General features: G+C 33.3%; 1 long non-coding RNA gene across 1 annotated transcript in view; it reads right to left on the reverse strand.

The window, feature by feature from the left end:
- Window positions 1-12,151: 12,151 nt before the first annotated feature.
- Window positions 12,152-22,110, reverse strand: part of LOC123570068 (uncharacterized) — a 45,246-nt gene continuing 35,287 nt past the window's right edge. Inside the window, exon 5 of the long non-coding RNA XR_010582885.1 lies at window positions 12,152-14,313. This is a non-coding gene — a long non-coding RNA (uncharacterized lncRNA). The remainder of the gene's footprint in view (window positions 14,314-22,110) is intronic.

Below are 22,110 nucleotides of genomic sequence, written 5' to 3' on the forward strand. Positions count from 1 at the left end.
CTCCGAGTAATAGAAAATGGCTACTAATCTTGATTTTTAAATTTACCTCCTCTATGTCTACATAGAAATATCTAATGCACAATTATAAACAATGGCATAATTTGGTTGAAGACAACAATGATGTTTCTTCTAAATTCAACTTTTTAAAACTTTGTAAGAATGCATTGGATGTAGCACAGAAAGTATGCTCAGGGTACCTAAATGATTCAAATCATAGTCATGTCTCCCCAAAGGGCACAGAATCAGCCTTTAGAGAAAGGCGAGAGACAGATAGAACCAACTTATTGTACCATTATCCAAAGCCAAATAGACAACTTCATGTTCGCATAGCTCATAGTACTGTAGGAATATGAAAGATTCATTGTTATAGAGGATATAATCAACGAATTCAGAATAGCAAATGAATGAAATCAGGTGTCCCGTGGGCATGTAATAAATATTTCATGAAAATATTTGATTCAAGAGGCTTGTAAATACAATCCTTTAATTACCACAATGGGAGGAAGGAAGTGGAAATGTGTCTGCTAATGGTGATTTTAGTGTCTGGTAAAAAACAAAGAGATTTTAGACAAGCATTGAAACATGGCCACATTAAATTATAATCCAATTAAATCCACATGCTTTAAAAACCACTAAAATGAGGAAACATTAAAAAGAACATCAATGATTGCACATTTAGATTTTTAAGTATAATTTGGGATGAGGTATTTTATAGAGGAGGAATAGCCAAATTTGATAATCTGCATTTGGCTGCAAATGTTTAATAAAAATGCCACCTTAAAATTGGAGTACTTAGAATGTAATATTATGACATCGCCTTTTGCAGATCATACTTCATAACAAACTAATCTCTTCAACTCAATTGTATAGTGATTTCTCCTGTTCCCTACACATGCGTCAGCATCTATTCTTCATATACGATTTTAATAAGTTGAATTTATTAAATCATTTTTATAAGCAAAATTTCAGGTCACTTAAATCTTGAGAAATAATTATGCTAAAATACCACAAATTTGATTTTAAATCCCTGCATGAGACATGAATTTTATAATTTGTATTAAATACAGATTAATAGCCAGATTTATATTTGGAGTGTTTAGTGGTTATTTTTGATGAATTTTTGGAAACAATCCAACACATTTATGTATGTTTTGCTAACTTCAAAGAAAGCATTTATAATTTTTTTAAATGCATACAACCTTTTCATATTTAGAAAGCAGGTTAGCTTTTTCTCAGGTGAATCCCAAAGGAAAGTTAAAAATGAACATCTGAAATTATAAAAGTTTACCTTCAGAAGATTAAAGGTTGACTTTTTTATTTGAAAAAGCATAGGTTTATTTTTTTGCCAAACATTTTATTCTGGAGCAATGAAAAACTGAGTAAATTTAAATTAGATAAAAATAATTTCAACATTTAAAAAATTAGTTCTTATTTTAGAATTTAAGTGTGGGAACTTCAGTAATTTTTCCTGCTATATAAATAGAATAAATTACTTTAATCTTTTTGATTGATAGATCCATTTACTCATTAATATTCTTATGCAAACTTACTCTATTCTACAATTATGTAACAGTATTTTAAATCTAACATCATGTGGCTCATTTATCAGAATATTTTAAACTGAGAGATTTTATCCAAGTAAATTCTAAACACGTGTTTGTAGAAAAAATGTGCGTATAGTAGAGTATGTGATTCAGATATCTACCTTTTCACAGACATTAGTGTTTTCTTTACTCAACAATACCTTGTATTTAAGGGCAAGCTACCCAAGAATACTATTATGCAATATGCAAGACTCAAGCACATGGGACAAAGAGTAAATCATGAGAACTGTTAACGGACCATTTTTTAAAATTATTATTATTATTATTATTTTTAATTTTTGGAGTCAGAGTTTTGCTCTGTCGCCCAGACTGCAGTGCAGTGGAACGATCTCGGCTTACTGCAACCTCCATCTCCCAGGTTCAAGCGATTTTCCTGCCCCAGCCTCCCGAGTAGCTGGGACTACAAGTGCATGCCGCCATGCCTGACTAATTTTTTGTATTTTAGTAGGGACGGGGTTTCACCATGTGGCCCAGGCTGGTCTTTAACTCCTGAGCTCAGGCAATCTGCCACCTCGGCCTCCCAAAGTGCTAAGATCACAGGTGTGAGACACCACGCCTGGCCGACAGACCTTTTTTAAGCAAATTTTGGGGAAATGTATATCAATTTTTATAACTATTTGTATATCTCCATTATACTTTTAAATAAAATTAAAGAACACAGCAGGATAGAACCAAAGATTTCAAGTTTTAAACTTCCCTGTAACAACTGACTTGTATATATATTAGTGATGATGAGACAGTGGGACATTTGGTAAATTAGGTTAAACTAAAAAGCATATGTTGAAGTTTATTATTACTCTAATACCAACTTCAGGCTGACTGTTAGTCATACAGAATTTGGATCAAGATTTTAAAAAATTTAGTTGTATGTGATAAAACCTGAAGATAGCTTTTATACATCATAAATTATTATTGCTTTCTTCTTTTCAATATTTTGAAAGTATTGTTTGCATAGGCTTTTTTTATTTTTTGAATTGGAGTTTTGCTCTTGTTGCCCAGGCTGGAGTGCAGTGGCACGATCTCAGCTCACTGCAACCTCCACTTCCCGGGTTCAAGTGATTCTCCTGCCTCAGCCTCCAGAGTAGCTGGGATTACAGGGGTGCACCACCACAACCAGCTAATTTTGTATTTTTAGTAGAGATTGGATTTCTCCAAGCTGGTCAAGCTGGTCTCGAACTCCTGACCTCAGGTGATCCACCCACCTTGGCCTCCCAAAGTGCTGGGATTACTGGCATGAATAGACTTATTAATTAACAGATGTTTGTATATTTTTAAATTACTGAATGTTTAAATGTTAAATATTAAAATTTCCTCAGCTTGCTCTCCTTGCCTGAGATGTTAGAAGACCTCCTCTTTCAGACCAATCTCTTGTGCAGCACACTCTCACCATAACTGTAGTCATGTTTCTCCAACATACAAAACTACAAAATGAAAAGCTCTAGTTTCTGCCCTTATTGCATAGTTTTTCCTTGTATATCAATATATGCATGCTCATCTATTTTAAATCCAGCAGAATATGAGAGTCACATATAACCCCTTCCCACTTAGCCTACAAATGAATTGAGGAAATAGATAATTTTTTCCTCTGCCTTATTTTTTTTCTTCATTTGTTCATACTGATGTCATTGTTTTAAGCCTTTTTTCCTCCCTTTTTGTCATGAAATTAGTAATTTTTACTCTTCCTCAGCTACTTTTTCTTAACAAATAAATTTCACAATACCCAAATTAACCCCAACACACATAATTAACATGATACATCCTGTGTCTTATTGTTTCCCTTGCATTTATTGTATAACAAATACGAGGTTTGCTCTAGCAAACATTTATGTGTGCATTAGAAAAATTAACCACAAAATTTTTTCTAAGTAAAAGACAGCACACAATGATTTAATTTGGACCTTTGTTTGGAGACCTTACTTTTCTATTCTACCTCACCAAAACCAGATGATAGTTATTTAAATATTTTAAAAGCACTACTAAATCTTTTAATATTCTTTAAAATAAATACTATACTGAGTTTAAATCTTTCATTTATTCTCTGTGTATAATCTCATTAATAAGTCATGTAAAAGACTAGAGTGCTTTCATCTGTGTCTCTTAACAGTGGGGTACTGCTGTATATAGCAGCCAAAGTTGCTATGTATACAATTGTGAAGTCTGATGAAGAATGGTTTTCGAGGCATTTCTATTCCAGTCATAAACTTAACTTTGAAGTACATAATTGATTTAGATCTAATTTCCTCAAAAAATTTACCTCTAGGCTTACATTATAAAAAAGGTTCATCCCCAAAAAGAAGACCCAAAAAAATTATGTAAGAAAACTAGGTAAAATAAAGGACCTTTCAGAGGTTTTAATCATAGAGTTTCTTACTGAAAACGATAATATTATTATATTACCCTACCTCTCAAATTCTGTTGTTTCCTTACTTGATAGTAAGATGCCAAGCCACAGCTGAATATTAGGCTATATTTAAATGACAAAATATGTGTAAGTTCTCACACATCCATGACAAGCATAAAAAGCTTCACCTTCCAGGTATATTTTATAGTTATTGACATATTTTCATGATAATCCAAACTGTATCATAGTAATACAAATCTAATCATTTATTCTATGGAATAACTATTTAATAATGTAGTATCTGAACTTTGAAAAAATATTTTACCACTAAAATTGCTGTGGATTTTCCACACTTTCAATTTTAAACACATATTTTAAATGTGTGTTGAGTACAGGGTGTATTTGTTTTTCAAATATTAATATTAATTTTCTCAACTTTTAGAAACATTTTTTTCCTAAGGAGAACATAAGGGTTTTCTCTCCCATTGGGGGTTTAGAACATGTCTTAGAAGGTAAGATTTTTTTTCTGAAAAGTACAAGTCAGTTTTTAATAGACAAATGGAATAAACTACATTATTTTTAAAATCTCAAATTGTGCTAGGCTGTACTTCACAATATAAAATATGATTTTCTCTCTCTCTCTCTCTCTCTCTATATATATATATATATTCCATTTACTTATTATTATGAAACCCACTTTGACACTTCAGTACATTTCTAGTTGACTCCCTTCCATGATGATGATCATATGAGGTTCTAGTTAAACTTAACTGTTATTGTAAACACTAACATTTTCACTCATTACTTACATTTTGTAAAGCTTTTGCCTCATGCTTATTTCAGCTCATTTTACCAGTTGTCAAAGATATTTATTCTTAATCATGCATTAATTAAAAAATTATACTTAGTCATAAAAATAGGGTGTTAGTTTCGTCTATCACATCTTAAATATACTAGGAAAACCTTTTTAAGAGGTAAACATGTGGAACTCTTTTGTAAATAATGAGTGTATCTGACAACCTACCTACATGTAATAAATGCAGATTAAAAACTAACAAAGTAAATAAAAATGAAGAAACATTTAGAGAAACAAAAATGAACTTTGTTGCAGAGGGATAGTTGTATAAGATTGGCCTTCCAAAATTTACCAATGAATTAGAGCCAACAGGACAACAAACTCAGTACATATTCATAATACATCACCTATCTAGTGTTCGGAAACTTCTAGCAACATGAGGCAGAAATACAGGTGCTCGGCTCACAGCTATGTACATTGTCTCACGGGAGGGGTCCAGATACTGTTTTGAAGTTTTATGACACAATTTATATTTTCTATATACATCAGGGAAGTCATTAGAGATTGAATCTCTCTACATTTTTTAAGTAAGAAGAAAATTATCTTGACATGTCTCATTATTTCTTTCTTTCTACTAATATTGTTTACTTCACCAGATTATAGAAGGCATGCTGTAAATAAATGAAGAAATGGAAAGCAAAAGGATCTTACTTGCATATTTTCAAATAGAGTGTAAAGTAATATTATAAGTAATATTAACACAAATTCTTGAGGACAGGACCCTCTCGTACTCATTTTTGTATTGAACGCAGTCAATAGGTTGGTGTTTTCTCTGGTAAACCACTGAGACTTTGAGATGTGAAACTACCAGACTGAGATATTAAACTAAACATACTTGACAGGAAGAGCCATTTTACGTAAATTACTCAATCCAGCCCACATGCAGTCTACAAGTTTTAAGGGTGTCTAATGATTGACTTAAAGTAGTCTCAGAACTCTCCTCCTTCATACAATTTTGGCAACCTATTATGATTGGGAGGATATATTAATTTCCTGAGGAAAGCGCCACAGTTTTCACTGGGTTTCAAATAAATAAGTTGCACTTCCTTTTTTAAAGAAAAAACACCATAAATTTTGCAGGTAACCTGAAGATTTTCCTAAAGAAATATAGCTTGTAGTCAAAATTCCAACTATTAGCTCAAACACAGCTGGTGGCATTCCTACATCACACAGAAAGAAGTTGTTTTAACAGAAAAGAGGGCCACAGGAAATGTAAGTCCTTAAGGTGTTAGAAGCAGGTGTGCTAAGCAGAGTACATGAGACTCTGATTCCTTAGCTACAAAGATGAGAAACACATGATCATGAGAAACTCATGATCAACCTGTTTATAAACTAAATCCTCTGTGTAACTCAACCACAGGACAATTAGTTCATTTATTAGTTTAAAATTAAAAGATTTGTGTTATATCTCTTAATGCCACCCTGCCCGTAAATAACGAGTTAATGGGTGCAGCACACCAACATCACACATATACATATGTAACAACCCTGCACGTTGTGCACATGTACCCTAGAACTTAAAGCATATTAAAAAAGAGAGAGAGAAAAAAAAGATTTGGGTTATTGGCTTCAATTACTGTGAATTTGGTCAGCATAATTAGGACTGAATTTTTATCCTAAGAATCACTTCTTAAGTAAAAAACAAACTGTGTAACTTTATTGCTCATATTACTCCACCACTTTGTACACACAGTATTTGCAAGATAGGTAATTTTGAATTGTCTATAAAAAGCAAGGCTCTGATAGCCCAGATGTGGTAAATTTGTCTGAAGCCTTGTTCTTTCAGATCTTACACATGTATCATTTGCAACAACACTTGGTGATATTGCTCAAAGGGCAGATTTCTAGGCACCACACAGACCTACCAGATGAGAATCTCTGTGTGAGAATTAGCAATCTGTAACTAAATAGGCTGAGCTGTTATATGTAAGTGATATCCCAAGTTGAGTCACTTTGCACTGTTCTAAAGTGTCTTTGTTTATTACGGGTTATTTTCTGGAAAAAACTGAAGACTACAAAGTAATTTTTAAAAGTTTCATTCTGGTGTTACTTATGGAAAATCTGTTATTGATACGAGTTTACTTTTAGACATGAATCTTATGCTTCTCTGAGTTCTGTGGCTCATGTGATCTTCAGAAGTGTTCACTGATACTGGACAAAGAGTGGATTAATCAAGAGTTTCCAGCGTATAGTAACTGGGTGCCTCACCGTCAATTCTTTTGAATGAATTAGTCTGTTGGACTATATCCTGCAATCAGGCCTCCCGTCATGATTGTGTCTGCCTAGAGTATAGACGTATTTCAGAGAGAAAGAAGGAACACATAGTGAGCGCTTTAATTAGAGGCTCACACAACTTTCGGTGTCCAGGACTGTGTGGTCACATCGATTGTTGCATATTCTTCATGTCATGTTGGAACTATGTGACAGATCTTATGGTGCTTTGGTAAGACTTTGGCATGCTCCAATATTGATTAATTGGTGTTTCCATAGCTAGATCATTACCATGTAAAGTGAGAAAAGATCTCATTGTTCTTTGTAGAAATTATGCCATATAAAATAGGAAATCCAGAAAAATAACTCACTTGTATGGGTCTTCCTGCCCACTGTGTGTATATTCTCATGTCAACACTGACTGGTGAACAAAGAGGAGATTAACAAAGAAAAAGACATTAGACAGACATGTTTTTTAATTTTGTTTATTTGGTTTTGATTTGTTTGGTTTTTCATTTCTGACTACAGATAACTGAGAGGATCATGGATCATCAACTAAAAATGCAACTTTATTCAACGGACTCTGAGGAACACTTTATTAGAGTTTAATTTTTGTTCAATGTATCACAAATGGCAAGGGAAAGTTTCTTAGTAAATCAGCAAATTGATTAGCTACAAATAATAAATATAAAAATATAAAGAAGATAGTAGATGCTGTTTTGCTATAATGTATGATTTTACAATTTAGAAAACTGAGATCCAAGCAGATTAACTGGCTTATCTAAGGTCACAAAGAAAATTAGTAAAACGGGACAAAACCTCTGGTCTACTGTCTTCTAGTATCTTTTGAATGTGTTCCACTGTTTCTTGTTTTCCAGAATTTGGGACAGTGCAAACACAGTTGATGGTGAGAGCGAATGGGTTGTGCCATGAAAATATCTTTCTGTGGAAGTAGAAACTCAATTTTGAAACTTTGCAGGGAAAAAATCTCATCTCTATAATGATGTGAGAGAAAAAAGATGGCTTGGAATGTTGATTACCTGGAACAGAACATGGACACTAAGTTTGCAGTCACAGCCTCAAACAAAATATTAGCAAAGGAAAGCGGAAATAATCTATTTCAGGTAGCTAATACCTTGAATATTGTCAGAATGAAAGTGATTTCTTTCACCAGAGTATCCCACTGTTTTAAACAGACAATTAACTCATAATTCTATTTCAGCACTATAGATAATATGTATTGTTTTTTCTCTTGAGTTCTATAAAAAAATCACTTCATTACACTAATGACAAAATTACTATCTTAATTGTACACAATTATTTAGAAAAATACAAAAATAGTACCTCTATATAAGTTACCACCAATACACTTATGTTTAATTATCTCTCTATATACTCATTTTATTGACTAACAATATATACATGTACATGAATTTCAATCTTAAAATATAAAAGTATAATAAAAATATCATTTTTTTGTGATATTTTGTGAATTATATTTTGTGAAAAGGACTCAAGTATTATTAAGAAACACCAGGTCCATGTGTTACTTGTGTTTTCCCTGAAGACTTGCAAGGATAGAAAATAAAAACATAAATGTTTAATCTTGTTTTTAAATGTTTAGAATTTTTTACTGAACGTCAAGCCCTGGTATATCAATTTGAAATAAAATGAAAGGCATTGGAGGAATATGTTTATTTTCCTATTTTTATTGCTTATTGATGTGAAATTCAGATAATTTTAAAAATACAGTTGATATATTGGAAAAAACTATACATGCACTGTGATCAGAAACATACATACTAGAAGAGTGCCTGGTATATGGCCAATGTAGGGTGTGTTTCTGATGATGAAGATATACCAGGCCTCTAAATAGTTTACATTTAACATGTACTAAAAAGCATTGAACAGGCTGGGTGTGGTAGCTCAGGACTGTAATCCCAGAACTTTGGGAAGCCAAGGCCAGCGGATCACCTGAGGTCAGGAGTTCAAGACCAGCCTGACCAACATGGAGAAACCCTGTCTCTACTAAAAATAAAAATTAGGTAGGCGTGGTGGTGCATGCCTGTAATCCTAGCTACTCAGGAGGCTGAGGCAGGAGAATTGCTTGATCCCGGGAGGCAGAGGTTGTGGTGAGCTGAGATCTACCCATTGCACTACAGCCTGGGCAACAAGAGCAAAACTCTGCCCTCAAAAAGAAAAAAAAAAAGCTTTGAACTTATTTTTTTAAATTAAGAATATTTTGGGATACACAAAAGTAGGTGGACAAAATATACACAATATTTAAGTATATGAGTTTACCAGCTCTTGAAAGATGATGTGAGGTCATTGTATGTAAGATTTTAAACACCTAATGTTGTGCTTATGTGAGGTTGAGTTGGTATAACATAAAATTAAACTCCACAGGGAACTGGTAAAACAGAATTAAGATCCATTAAATAAATGGAAAATAATATATTTGTTTTTTTCTCTACAATCTGAAATAAGGTTGAAAGGCAAAAAAGCAATCAAAAGATGCAGAAGCATCATGAAGAAATTGTTCTAGAGAATAAATGTGCTATTATCGTTTTGATTATTAACATGAATATTTTACAAAAGCTAAGGAGTGTAGAATTTTAATTATTTTCATTATCATAATTTATGAGTTATGGATACATTTTTTAGCTACAATCAGATTTGTACTTCATTACATAATGAGTATTATGTGAGATAATTTGTTCTGAAATTAAATATACATCATATGTGTGTTCGGAGGAACTATGCATTGCATTGTAATAGAATTCCACTCTAAAACTTAAAGCCAGCTTGATATAAATGTACCTTAATAAAAATCTAGTCAAAATTTCATTGCTCCAAAGATGATCCCCTCTCTTGAATTCTTTAGAACTTGGGTTTTGACGAATTATTGTATGTACCTCATAGATCTTTTCTTGAGAACTTAGATTTTGCTGAAGAATTGTATGTACCTCATAGATCTTTACAGGGAACCTCAAAAGACTGTTTCCAATAATAGTGCAAGTAGTATTAGTTTCTTTGGTTGTTTGAATTAAAATTGTGCTGAAATTTTAAAAATTAATTATAATTCCAAGAAGTTTAGATTCAATTTAATCCTTTTATGTAGTGCAATTATAATTTACACCAACTTCATCATTAATATTTTTTACCCTTTGACACTTAGCAAAACTCAATCAGATCAAACAATTTCTGAAAAAAATGTTTGATCATGATGCTTGCACATGTATGAGGCCTCGAGGTTTAACAGACCTTATTTTTCTCTTTATTCTGATCCTTTCCTTAACAATAATCATAGAGTCTTTCCTTTTCTTTTTGAAACTTGTATTTTCCCTTCCTCATGCTTTTGTTTTCACTGAAAACTCCTATTATTCATATGAATCCATCTCTCTACCCAAGGCTGATTTGTTCAGGAGAGAGCTTAACCCATACAGAGATTTTCCCCGGGAGTTTTCAAAATATTCAGGCTTTCTGGTAGCAGATGTTATCAGATATAATAATATCTATAAGAGGCTTGAGATCTATGAGAAGTCAAGTGTCTTCCCATGAGAAATAAGCTTGCAGTGAGAGAAAATAAAACATACAAGCGGGGGAAAATATCGTTGGAAAACTGAAAGGGAGGTCAAATGGCATTCAAGCCCCTGGCTCTAGGGTGGTTTCGTTTTGTGTGTGTTGGTTTTAAGGTGTAAAAATATTCTTTTCTTACTTTATATTTTGATTATTCAATCTATTTTTCTTTTTGAATTTGCTGTTTTTCTAAGTGAGTTACAGTTCAATTTCTGTAACTTCTAATCCAAATAATCATGAACAATAGAATAGATCTAAATAAGGTTTTATGTTTACAAATATTTTAGCAGGATGGATTCAAACATTTCTGTTCTTTGATGAAAAAATCTCATCATCTCTTATAATTTTATGTCACTATTGCATTAATATTTTATGCATAGTTGTTACTGTTATTTCTGTAGTGGCAGAAGGTGACTTCCAGGACACTACTTTCTTCAGTTACATTCTACCTCACCACAACACCTTTCTTAATTTCTATTAGTGGTTCCCTTTTCTCTGTGTCTTCGGTCTCTGAAGTTTTTAGGAATCTTGGAACCTCTGCTCTTTACAATCAATAATCGACTCCAAGTGACTCAGCACTTTAGATATTATCTGTATGCTAACTAACTCAAATTTAAATCTCCAGGCATGCATGCAAAGTTTCGGAATGCAAGGCATGTATGCCAAATGGCCTATGTGATACCTTCACTGGAGCTGCTTAGTAGTAAACATCCCAACTTAGCTTCAGATTCCTCATATCCTAAATGTATTGCTCCTATAATCATCTTCATATTGGCAAACGCCACTTCCTTCTGCCAGCTATGCAAGCGAAAAAATAAAATAAAATAGAAAAGATTTGGAGTAATTTTTGAGTATTTTGTACAGTCTATTTTGTGTCTACAAGCAAATTCTACTAGTTCTAAATTCAGAATTTTTTTGAAATCTGACCATAACTTATAATTTAATTTGTTACTTCTTTGATCAAAAATCTCATCATCTTTTGCCGCTTTTGCAATAGCCTCCTGACTTCTTACCCCACTTCGACCTTCAGCAACTGAATTATTGTAATAGCCTCTGAATGACTGTTTTCACTCAGAAAAAGAGATATTTTAGAAAGATTATGTCTTTGCTCTATTCAGATTTCCCAAAAGCAGCCCATCTCTTTTGAATAAAAGCCCAAATCCTTACAAGGACCTTGAAAATCTTACTTGATCTGGCCACAGGCTAACTCTGATTTTATATGTTGCAAGTCTCTTCTTCTCTAAACAAACATACTTGCTTTCATGCTATTTCTTGAATAGGTTACATATGAACCCACTTTGTGATCTTGAATTGTCTGCTCTGTCTGCCTAAAAGGGATAGAAATATTTGTGTGACTTGCTCCATTAATTCCTTTGACTACTGTTTCACCTTAATACAATATCCTCTAATTTTTTCTTATCCTTGATATGTTATATATTATTTTAAAAGGCTACCTGTATTTTATTTTATTTTAAAACTTCGCAGAGTAGGTATCTGCACTTTTCCTCGTCGTAAATCGTGTATTTATGTGTAATTTTTAATCTCCCATTAGTTTCAATGTTTTTCCTTTATTATTACAGTTTTCTATCATTAAGTACCATACATACAGACTTCTACATAGTTGATATATTAAGTTATTGGTTTTAGTTAAGCTTTGTACCTCAGTGGAGTAGACCTAAAATTTTTATTTCACAGAAACCTAAGACTCAGAGAAATTCCATCAATTACCAGAAGTCATACAATTAAATATTTGGGAAACAGGGTTCAAACACACATCTTTTGTTCCTTAAGCAAATGGGCTTTTCTTATTAGAACACAGCTCTGTTCTATATTTTTCAATGGTATTAGAGATTTTGTCACCTCTCAATTTAAATACTATTCCATAAACTTGAAATTTTTAATGTCATAGCTATGGATGCAAGCTGATTAATTTCTCTGATCTTTAACAATTAAGTTTAATTAATGAATTGTGGTATATATGAAATTATGTGATATCCACTGCATACATGGAATATTCAGTTGCACTATTTAGTATTTTATATTTCATGACAAGCCTTATAAAATAACAAATACAAGATTTATAACTAATAAGATATTTGGAATTAAAGAAAGATCTGACTTTGCCCTTATTAGAATCTCTTTTAGAGCAAGATCCTTGTCTTTATTTGTCTTTGATGCAAGTTATTGCTCTTTATTTAATGCAAATTACATGGACAACAGTATCAAACATATTTTGTATCCTCAGCACCATCCAACACTCAATACGAACAATCTAGTTTTATGATTTTAGTACTTTGAAGTGTTATTTTAATAGAAGTTAGCGACAATTCATAACAACATAATGAATTTACCATGTAGAATAGCTTCAATGGGAGATAAAATGTTTTAATTTAGTGACTGTCAGAGAACATTTAAAAAACGGTAAATTGTTAATTCTAAAATTATTTATATTACCCATTTAGTATAATAAGTGTTCACCCTGGACGTAGCTAAATATTTTTCATTTTAGTAATAATGTTAAATTATTATGATTTTAAGTTTTTATAATATTCTATCATGTTTGATTTACTCTCAATTCTATGACATAAGGAGGAAGAATAAATATTAGGTTGCAAAAGTAATTGCGAATTTGGACCGTGAATTTTAAATCATTATACCTCGGCTCAAACACATATTTATTATTCAAAATAGGAACCATTACAATCAACACATTTTTGCCAATGAGAAATAAGTTTGTTTATTCCCGTAGTGTAAAATTTTGTGCTTCAGGATTTGATGAACTCTTGGAAAGCATTTTCTGCATCCTGCTGGTTGTGGACTTGTTTTCCCTGCAAAAAGTTGTCAAGATCCTTGAAGAAGTGGTAGTCAGTTGGTAAGAGATCAGGTGAATATGGTGGATGAGGTAAAACTTCATAGCCCAATTTGTTTAACTTTTTAAGCCTCAGTTTTGCAACGTGCGGTCAGGCATTATAGCGGAGAAGAATTGGGCCCTTTCCGTTGACTAATGCCAGCTGCAGGCATTGCAGTTTTCGGTGCATCTCATTGATTTGCTGAGCATACTTCTCAGATGTAATGGTTTTGCTGGGATTCAATAAGTTGTATAGTGGAGCAGACCAGCAGCAGACCACCAAACAGTAACCACGATTGTTTTTGGTGCAAGTTTGGCTTTGGGAAGTGCTTTGAAGCTTCTTCTCAGTCACTGAGCTGATAATCACCAGTTGTATAAAATCCACTTCTTGATACCCATCACAGTCCAATCGAGAAATGGTTTGTTGTTGTTGTGTAGAATAAGAGAAGACAATGCTTTAAAATGACAGATTTTTTTTGTTTTGTGTGTTTTTTTTCTTTTAATTTTCACTCAGCTCATGAGGCACCCACTTATAGAGCTTTGTCACCTTTCCTATTTACTTCAAATGCCAAACGATCATAGAATGGTCGATGTTGAGTTCTTCAGAATGTAGTTGTAAGAGGATCAGCTTCGATGATTGCTCTCATTTGGTTGTTGTCAACTTTTAACGGCCAGCCACCATGCTCCTCATCTTCAAGTCTCCCGTCTCCTTTGAAAACTTCTTTAATGACCACTGCACTGTATGTTTGTTAGCAGTTCCTGGGCCAAATGTGTTGTTGATCTTATGAGTTGTCTCCACTGCTTTATGACCTATTTTGAACTTGAATAGGAAAATCACCCAAATTTGCTTTCTGTCTAATATCATTTTCATAATCTAAAATAAATATAAAATAAACAGCAAGTAATAAGTCATTAGCAAAAAAAAATAAAGCAAGAAATGCACATTAAAATGATGTATAATATAACCACATTGATTTAAGAATGTATTTCAATATCAAATGGCAAATTTCAGTATTATGAAAACCACAATTATGTTTTCACCAACTTAATATTAACCTATTTTTATGGATTAATAAACTACACCCCAAAATGTACCCAAAGGCAAATAATTAGTCCATGAATAATTTAAATTAGAATTAGAACCAAGTTATTTGGACCTGTAGCCTGCTGAATTTGAATATTATACTATATAGTACATCACTGAATACCTAAAGGGCCTTTTTCAGCAACAAAATTCTGCTTGCATTTTTACATATTTTCCATGTTAAATAATTATACAAAGAATTTCCAACTTATATTTAAAATAAAATATTTTAAACTTTTTCATGTTAAGATAATATATAATGGCATTTGAATTGATAAAGTAATTAACTAGCACCAGTACCAAGAAGTGGCTAGCATAACTCACATTTAAATATTATATGGCTTTTTTTTGAGAACTTTAAAGGTATTATTAACTAAAATATTTATTTATGGCTTTATACAACTATTCTTTTGGACCTAGACACTGCTTCTTCAAATAGAGTAAGAAGAGATAAATGATAGAGAGCAAAAAGTAATCATAATTTCCTCTTTTAAGACATGATTAAAAGGGCAATTTAGAATGTAATAATTAATGTCAGTGATAATTGCTTTACTGTATACATGCTGAGACATTTTGTGTCATTTAACAAGTCTGAATTTGCAAATCAAACTTTCAAAAGCTGGTTAATTCCTCCTAGGCAGTATGCCTACATTTTATATAGGAGCCAATTAGTGCATTATTTTGGATGCAATGGGTAGCCATAAATGAATTCCTTCAACTTATACTGGAAGTACTCTTTAAGAAGACTCTTTACAACCTTTAGTAAGCATTGCTTTTACTATAGGGTTATAATTTTGATTAAACCAATACTATAACAAGCAACTATCAAGTTAAAGTTACAAAAGGTAGATATTATATTAAGTAATCATTAAAACACTGATATACACGTACTTACACATACATACTGCAAAAGATAGTTATATTTATTTATTGAAATATATTATTTTGAATAGTTAATAACTAATATAACGAGGAAGAAAATGTACATTACTTACATGTCAAAACTAAACCAAAATATTTTATTAGACTGATTAATACAATGATTGAGATTATCAAAGAGTCTATGGAAGTAAGAACATAATATTGATAAGAAACCTAAATTTTGGATTCAGGAAATACTTCCAAAAAAGTGATATTTATGTTGATGGATAAACAATAAGTACATAGTAACTAGGGAGAGGTGACATATAAACGAGGGAAAATTCCTATATATCCAAAGGCAAAAGAAAATATTGTCTTCTCCAGGAACTTCATGTCTATCTATGTCATAAATCACTAGAGGATAAATGGAGAGAAATCAGGAAATAGATTATGAAGGCCCTGGTGAAACATGAGGAGGTTGGACTTTATGCTGAAGGTAATAGGAATGATTGAAAGGATTTGATAGTAACTATTGTCAGATTTGTCTCTTAGTATGACAATGCTGACTGCAGTGCGGAAAATGAATTGAGTGAAGTCACTTCAAAATAAAGAGGAAGTATTTATGAATTTATTGCTATCATCCAAAAATGTAATGAATCATAATGAGGAAGTAAAAGTGTAAGTGGGGAAAAGTAGATCGATTTCAAAGATAAGAAAAAAGTTACCACAAATTACATGATGTGGGGGTAAAGTAAAACGTATTAGTTTCCTATTGAAGCCATAATAAATCACCAGCAATTCAGTAGCTTAAAACCACGGCTGGGCTCGGTGGCTCACGCCTGTAATCCTAGCACTTTGGGAGGCCGAGGCAGGCGGATCACGAGGTCAGGAGATCGAGACCATCCTGGCTAACATGGTGAAACCCCATCTCTACTGAAAACACAAAAATTGGCCAGGCGTGGTGGCACGCACCTGTAGACCCAGCTACTTGGGAGGCTGAGGCAGGAGAAACATTTGAACCCGGGAGATGGAACTTGCAGTGAACCAAAATTGGGCCACTGCACTCCAGTCTGGGTGACAGAGTGAGACTCCATCAAAAAAAAAAAAAAAAAAAAAAAAACCCCACAAAACTGCTGTTTCATAGTTCAGTCGATTAGAACTTTGTCACAGGTCTCACCAAGCTAAAATCAAGTTGTCAGCAGGGTTGAATAGTTTTCTCTAAGGCCTATGGGATAATCTGTTTCCTTCCCTTTTCCAACTTGAGGAATAGTCTTCATTCTTTGCTTCCTGACACCTTCCTCCTCCACCTTCAAAGCCATTAATGCTGCATCTTTCAAGTCATGCTTTTATAGTCACATTGTCCTCTCTTACAACAGTTGGGAAAGAGTAGAGGATTTTAAGGACTGAGTTAGATTGGGTCCACTTAGCTAGTGCAAAGTCATCTCCTCCTCTTAGGATTACTGATTTAATTATGTCTTTGCAGTTCCCATTGCCATAGAAAGCAACAATTTCACAGGTTCTGGATATTAAGTTAAGATATGGATATCCTTGATGGCCATTATTCTGTGTACCACAGAAAGAAAAAGGTCAAAGGTGAGACACTTATTTCTGAACTGGAAAATCTGAGACAAGGAAAGTAAAAATTATGTTCCCTGAGATAGATAAGAAGAGAATTAGAAATGGTAGGACGTTATGACTAACATAACATGGAGAGAGAACAAAAAGAAGAGGAAGATTATGACAGAGGAGTGGGTTGGTGATTGAGTAACTAGAAAAGAAAATATATAATTAGGACCAGATTTGGACAAAAAGATATTGAAATATTACTTTTGTAGTGGTCTCCCTCAGAGCCATACATCTGTGAATCATTAACTTTGTTAGAAAGTGTGAAAGTTTCGGATTTCCATAAAACAACTTTAAAACAATTTATTGAGGTAAAATTCATATACCACAAAATTAACCATTTTAAAGTGGATACATTCACAATATGTTGTAACCATTACCTTTAACTATATCCAAAATATTATTTTCATCATCCCAAAATGAAACCCCAAATCTATTAAGCAATCACTCCCCATTTCCCTTACTCCCTTCCCCTGACATGCACTAATTTGCTTTCTCTATGTTTCATAATAGTTTTAACCCTTGGGGTATAGGTATCTTTCCTTTTTTCTTGCAAAAATTGAGTGGAGAAAGATCTACATGAATAATGATGAACATGTCACAGAGTTATTGGGAAACGTGCTGGATCTTCATAGGATATTTTCATTAAAAAGAGTAGATAGATTTATCCTTGTGTGCATATTATGTATATATGTAATTATATATGTATGTGTATAATAATCTGGTTATGTTTTTGAGGATTCTAATATTATTTAGATTTCTATAACACAGAGAAATAGTCAACTGTCCTGAGTGATCTAGAAGCTCAGTCAGCACATTATTAGATATGGCAAACAGTTTGATTTATGAGTAAAGAGAATACAGCTTATGTTAAAAGAGAAGTGATTTGCCACTTATCTCAACAATGTATTTACGGTTTACATTATTTAAGATGTGTAAATTCTTTCCCTTTTATTTAACATTTAAAAAATTCTTAAATCTTGGAGGTTTTACAAAGAAAATTTTCAAGCTTCTTTATTAATTTGCTTTTACTATTCAGATTTATAAAATAATTAGGATTGAAGATTATGAGTGGTGTAGGGAAGACATAAAACTCTCTAAATAGTAGATCGAAATAATAATCTTTAAAAGTGAGGCCAAAGTTTAGCTCTAGCACCTCAGTATGCACATTATACAAAATGTTTCTCTTTTCCTCTGGACCCTAGCTCCCTAATATTTTCATCTTACTTTCTTACTTGTCTGTATCAAATTTTGCTGTCATAAGTTATCTCAGATTTATTACTAGCAATGTCTGAAGAGGTAACATGAGTTCAAAATAAAATTAATTATAATTTAACATGGATTAACATCTTAATCTAAATGGATACATTTCTTATTTATTTATTTATTTATTTTATTTATTTATTTTACACAGGCTGGAGTGCAGTTATTTGATCTTGGCTCACTGCAACCTCTGCCTTCCAGGTTCAAGCAATTTTCCTGCCTCAGCCTCCCAAGTAGCTGGGATTACAGGCACGAGCAACCACATTTGGCTGTTTCTTTCTTTTTTTTTTTTTTTGTATTTTTAGTACAGACAGGGTTTCACCATGTTGGCCAGGCTGGTTTGGAACTCCTGAGCTCAAGTCACCTGCCAGCCTCGGCCTCCTAAGATGCTGAGATTACAGACGTGAGTCACGGAGGCTGCCCTAAATGGATAAAGTTTTAATAGTGAAATTGCTCAGAGCAAATAGCAGACATATTGAAGGTCCCAGGAAAAAGTACTGAGGCATATACTGCTCTATGTATAATAGGTCTTTGTCAGACACAGGTTAAATATGACAATGGGCTATCTCAGCAGTTAGTGAGTATACATGAATAAAACAAGAAATGCCATAATCTGATTGTTGTTTAACCTTGCTTAACAGTGGGGTAAAATAAACTATGTCTTATAATTCAGTGATCATTTACTGAATAACATCCTAATGCATGTAAGAAAATATGTTGGGGGAAAATATATAAGATATAGAATACATGCTAAAACTTAAAATTCCTGAGGGAAACTATCTTGATAAAGTACTATATTCAAGAAAGTATTTACAAGATACTGGAAATGTGGTATAAGAATGTTATTGGAATTCATAAGAAAGAGAAAAAAAATTCAATGGGTTACTGAGGGAACCTGAATAGAGGTGGTAAGAAGTTGGAAATGGAAGAGAGTCTGACTTCTAAACAATGATGACCCTAATCAAAATAGTGCAATATAACCAAAAACCAAGTAATTATTTATAAATGATATTTCAATTTCTAGATGAGACTTGCATTTGTGCTTATTATCAATGAAACACATTAATGACCTTTGAGAGATTCACTGGCATCCAGGATCTGTGTGTAATTTATTGAATGATGCAGCATTATGAATAATAATGTAATGTGAATTAAATAAATAAATAGCATTAGCAAACTGTGGAGGCCAGATCTATATTGTTGTCATATAAACACATTTTTTAAAACCCATGTAGTTGTAATAGCAGTGTTGCCACCTTTTCCTCCTCCTGAGACAAGTGAAATTAGCTAGTCGCAACATATTTAAAAATAAAGAACAAGAAGAGATATTTTTCTTGACACTACAAGAATCTTCACATGCACTGATTAGACAGTAAGCAAATACATAACAATCTCTTCTCTATCCATTATTCTAAATTTTCATCATTAAATTACTATAGCCCACACAGTCTCAGGAATTTTGTAATTTTTTAAAATCAACATCTTTATATTTTAGGGGATTCTGCAAATACTTTTGGTAAAGTGTGAGCATTTTCACAAATTTAACATTAACAAAAAATAATAATATTAAAAAATAATACTTGAAATTTACTCAGTGCATACAATGGAGCAGATAATCTTCTAAGCATTTTACCTAGAATGTTCCAGTTTAATGTTTAGGGCAACACTGTAAACTGAGTGTTTCTATTATCATTATTCTCTTTTGGACGTTAAGGCACTGAGATTTCTAGAATTCAATACATACGTGTTCTGTATTTCAGGTGCCAGAATATTTTTGTTCCACATACAGATTGGCAGATGTGCGCCTTCTCAGCAACTCTGCAACATTCTTTCTCATCCGACTCAAAACCTGCTCTCCTTGGATTTACGGCCTCTTTCAGTCTCTCTTGACCAATACATCTTCCCAGAATCACCCATATCTTGTAAAAATAAATGACTCTTTTAGCTTCTGATCTTTGTTCTTGTAAGGCGTTCAAGCCCATGTGAAGAAGAAAACGTATTTTTAAAACTCACACCCTTTGTTTCTGGGCCAGTCACCTATTCACCAGCCCTTCCGTTTCCTCTCTTCCAAAATAAAGCACAGAAAAAATTCCCCATACATCTCGGTAATGAAGATGGTGGGGTGCCATTCACTGCAAATACAGCTCTGACCCAGGCTGGCAGATAGTATGTTATCTGTGTGAAATCTACAACTCTATCATATTTAGACATCTTTTGGCAGATATTAAGCATTTTGGTTTTTACATAGAATGAAATCATTGTTAGATAAAATATGTCTCTAAATATTCAGTTTTGCACAGATAGATGTTTTAGTCTTAATTTGTTTTCTAGTATATTGTACATTGGTTTGCAGCTTCAGAGAGCAAATACCTGTCACTTAAGTAAAAGCAAGTGTACAAATATACTTCCAGTTAATCATTTTATAAGTAGAAAATATTCAAAAGAGAATCTAAGGCCAGGCACAGTGGCTCATGCCTGTGATCCCAGCACTTTGGGAGGTTGAGGCTGGTGGAACACTTGAGGTCAGGAATTCAAGAGCAGCCTGGGCAACATGGTGAAACTCCTACTCCACAAAAATACAAAAATTAGTCAGGTGTGGTGGTACATGCCTGTAATCCCAGCTACTCGGGAGACTGAGGCAGGAGAACTGCTTGAACCTGTGAGGCGGAGGTTGCAGTGAGCTGACATTGTACCACTGTACTCCGGCCTGGGCGAAACTCGTCTCAAAAAAAAAAAAAAAAAAAAAAAGGAATCATACTGAATAAAGCTGACACCTCTTTATGAACTTCTTTAAATAGAATACATCAAGTTATCTATAAAGGGATAAAGGGAACTATGGGGAGAACATTAACTGATATGACAACAAATAAATAGTTCAAAAGCATTTCACAGGTAAAATTTATTATATTAATACTCATTATTAATAGACACTTTAATATTGTTTACTACAGGTACAGTTCCCTAGCATTCAATGTATGGTTCAATAGAATTCCAAAACAACTATTTTGTTATCTTTGGATTGTAATTTGTCACTACAAATGGGAAAATAGAGAAATACGTTAAGTACTGTCCTATAGTTTTAAAAAATCTGTTCAGAGTGCTGGATCCTGTCGTTTAGTTCTGGGAGGGAATGTCTATGTCTTTCTCCCACCCTCCAGGTTCATCAACCATATTTATCCAGCAGTGGCAATGACCAAGAATAAGAAGCTCCAGTATCAATGCAGCTCACGGGAGTCATTTTAGCAGACAAGCTTAGAAATTGATGTGTTAGCCCGGCACAGTGGCTCATGCCTGTAATCCCAGCACTTTGGGAGGCCGAGGCAGGTGGATCACTTGAGGTCAGGAGTTCAAGACCAGCTTGGCCAATATGGTGAAACTCCATCTCTACTAAAAATACAAATATTAGCTAAGCATGGTGGCAGACGCCTGTAATCCCAGCTACTTGGGAGGCTGAGGCATCAGTCGCTTAAACCCAGGAGGCAGAAGTTGCAGTGCGCCGAGATGGCACCACTGCACTCCAGCCTGGGCAACAGAATGAGACTCTGTCTCAATAAATAAATAAATAAATAAATAAAAGAAATTGATGCTTCACACATTGCTTTGAGGAGAGCCCTTGCTTAGGGAAAAGGCTCAGATCAGACTACATACAAAAAAAGTGGTGAGCTTGTTATCTATATATAAGATTATTATCACTACAACTGACTGCCAGATTCTATGCTCTATTCTCTCCCTTCAAAAGAAAGAAAAACGTAAACATCTACCTATAGCAGGGATACATCTCAAAAGTGTTCTGTTCATCACATCTTAAATAAAAGTAGGAGATTAGGCTTAGGCTGAATT

The sequence above is a fragment of the Macaca fascicularis genome, chromosome 18, assembly GCF_037993035.2.
Source record: "Macaca fascicularis isolate 582-1 chromosome 18, T2T-MFA8v1.1".
NCBI lineage: Eukaryota > Metazoa > Chordata > Mammalia > Primates > Cercopithecidae > Macaca > Macaca fascicularis.